This window comes from Helianthus annuus, chromosome 1 (assembly GCF_002127325.2).
Source record: "Helianthus annuus cultivar XRQ/B chromosome 1, HanXRQr2.0-SUNRISE, whole genome shotgun sequence".
NCBI lineage: Eukaryota > Viridiplantae > Streptophyta > Magnoliopsida > Asterales > Asteraceae > Helianthus > Helianthus annuus.
In genome coordinates this window covers 135,170,717-135,174,011 of record NC_035433.2, presented here as the reverse complement: position 1 = coordinate 135,174,011, position 3,295 = coordinate 135,170,717, and the positions used below count along the sequence as shown (strand labels likewise).

The following is a 3,295-nucleotide window of genomic DNA, read 5'->3' as shown; positions in this document are numbered from 1 at the left end:
CTTATTTAAACTTTAACTTTAACATAGCTCTTATTCATAAATCCGTCATCCTCTTATTTACTAATTAAAAACATAGCTTATGATTGCTACATTTTACATTCAACGTCCCCGTACAATCTATCTTGTGACTCGATCTTCGATCTCTAATCCTTGTTATAATCGCCCGTTATCCACACAACCTGCATTCACCACATACATTCGAAACATTAGCACACGTTATATAAACAAGCTCATTCATGTACACTTCCCATTTCGTTCTTTAACAAACTTTAAGCATTTCATCTGCGTATCCATATCCTGATGAGGCTTTAGTAATGTACCTGCATTACTTTTCATTTTCAAGGTACACCATTAAAAACGTTAACACTCAACGTGTCTAAATCATACTTACATACGTACTTACATACAAACATACATTCACATCTACATACATACATATCTTTCCTATAACTTTATATTTATGCATACACTCACACATGTCTTTACACATACATACCTACACAACTACATACGTACCTACCTTTCTTGCATCTTTACATACGTGCATGCCCTCATACATATCTTTATACATACGTACATACACATCTACATACGTATCTACACATCTACATGCGTACATACCTTTCCAACATCTTTACATACATGCATACACTCGTACATACCTTTATACATACATACATGCACAGCTACATACGTACATACCTCTCCTACATCTTTACATACATGCATACGATCATACATATTTTTATACATACGTACATACCTCTCCTACATCTTTACATACAAGCATACACTCATACATACCTTTCCTTTATCAAAAAAATGCATCAGAAACTTGATTTCGGTCCATTCGGGAGCTTAACGGAGCGCCGGGACACGAACTGGATCAACCGGGTTCACATATGGAAGAAAACAGAAAACATAAACTCTGGGCACCGTCGCCGACGCCCATATTGGCCGTCGGCGACGCACCTCCGTCGTCCTAAAGCCCCGTAGACAGAAAACTAGGCCGTCGGCCAAAATCCAATTCCCACATGCCGTCGGCGACGGCCCTTCTGGGCGTCGGCGACGGCTCCTCGTTTATTCATTTTCCTGCTGTGTTGTTTCGTCGTTCGCATAAACTAAAACTCGCATAACTTTCAACCCGTTTACCCGTTTAACCTCCCGTTTCTTCCTACATGCTTGTAAATTCACATTCTATCATAAGAACTTAAAATCCCACATCCGGATTAAGGAAATTCTTAACTTACATGCATTCGGCTTATTATTATCTTCTAATTATTTGACCCGTTCGTGCATTTATCAACATAATCTGTTTATTTGACCTCAATCTCATATGAACTTAATAATTTCATTGACGCCTATCATAAAAGATTGATTTCTCGGATGTCTAGCGTTCTCTTAACCCGTTCTCGCTCAAAGGCTTATTTTGACCCGTTATGGGTAATTGCGCATTAATTGGTCTATGACATACAAAACCCTATACTTCGCTTTCATACTTGACAAAGACATTACTTTAATCGAATAGCTCATTTCCAAACAACTTTTAAGGTCGTTTGCCCGATATACCTATCAAGGGCGTTTTTGTCAACTTTACGCTATCCTTAACAACAAAAGATTTCCTTGCATAAGTAACCGATCCTACTACTTAACTACAAATCTTATTCACACATAACTTGCTCGGATCAAAACTAAGATCCGTTTAATACTTCATCGATATCATACCATTCATTTCTATTTGACTTCAATTACCCTATTTAATTAAATTGCATATAACTTTACATAAACAACTAAGAAGTGATTACGGAATCACTTACCTCATGCATCCGTGTTCATATTCGTTTCCTCGCCACTTCTTGACCCATTATCCATACGTGCTTGATTCCGTCTCGATATGATTCCTATACTTCCATGTCATCGAAATCACATTCTTATTAGCATATTCATTTGTACATGTTGACGATCATATCATTAGTCGTTTCTAACAAGCATAACCCATATAGTCATATCCATATCCGTTTGCCCTCATGTAGTTCATCATGTCATTACATATAACGTGTATTGATGTAACATGTAACGTACGACTTCCTAATATCTTACCTTCACAACAAGAAGTTAAATTATGCTTCTTGTTCGTAGTTGACTTCCAGAAAGTCAACAATTCATCTTATTTAACTTTCGACTTATCATTTTATACCCGTATCATCATGATAGACTATACGGACGACACTATATACATTTTATCATACGATTGGTGTGCGTACCACCTTTTAAGCATAACACACAACTATGCACAATCTTCTAATTTCATACATAGTGCATCAAATCCTTCTACTAATCAACATGTGCTATTTAAAATCAAACATCAATAATATGAACATATTATCATTTTCATCATATCATCAAAACCCACTTCATGACTATTTTTCTAATCACTTACAAGTGATCTAATCTTAAGTTCTTCATAGTTTCTTCATGCTTTTGATATATGTACTACCTTGTAAGCATAGTGTACAACTAGTTCATGCATATCATTCTAATCTCATACACAATTCATCAATTTCTTCCTTCTAGTCAACACAAATCATACATGCATAACCATCAAACCTACAATTATCACATTTCTTCCAATCCTTCTAACAAGAATCCATCATATATAACATGATACATAAATTTTTAAACAAGAATTAGACCTAGATGAGATATCCATGCTATCATCTTCACCCCAACAATTGGGTTTCACCTTTAAACATCAAATTAAGCTAAATCATGCATAATTCATGTTCTATATGGTGATTCTAACACCTATACATGAACAATTTCGTATCAATTCACGGATTAAGACATAACCCACTTCATACAACTTCATAAATCTAAATTTTGAGACATACCTCATGATCCCCTTGAGTAGGTGATCCTTAATTCATGTTCGGTTGTGAATTTGAGCTTCATTTGACTCCTCAATTTGATGATTATGTTAGAACTAGGGTTTGGTTCATGGGGAGTTCCCCCTGATCGTTTTAGAACACACGAAATGTGTGTGTGCTTGTGTGGGTGTGTTTGTTACTTAAAACATAACTTTCCCCCTTGTTCATCTTTGGTCCCTCAAGTTTGTTCCCTTGTTTGCTTTGTTAAACATTTTATTACATTCCATCTTTTAATAGTTTTAACCATACATCTAAGTAGGTTAATTAGCCTAGTTGTTTATTTCTTGAGGTACCATATCACAGCATTTTAACGAATATAAATATTCGGGTTTTGGGGTGTTACAATTTCTTACCAGAAGTCTTTAACT

General features: G+C 35.6%; 1 long non-coding RNA gene across 1 annotated transcript; it reads right to left on the bottom strand.

Annotated features, from left to right (window-relative positions):
- LOC110940082 lies at positions 1 to 3,008 on the bottom strand. Its single transcript, XR_002592795.1, has 3 exons — positions 2,892 to 3,008; positions 1,818 to 1,901; positions 1 to 179 (listed from the first exon to the last, which is right to left on the bottom strand). It is a non-coding gene; the product is annotated as an uncharacterized LOC110940082 (long non-coding RNA).
- Between the last annotated feature and the right edge of the window lie 287 nt (positions 3,009 to 3,295).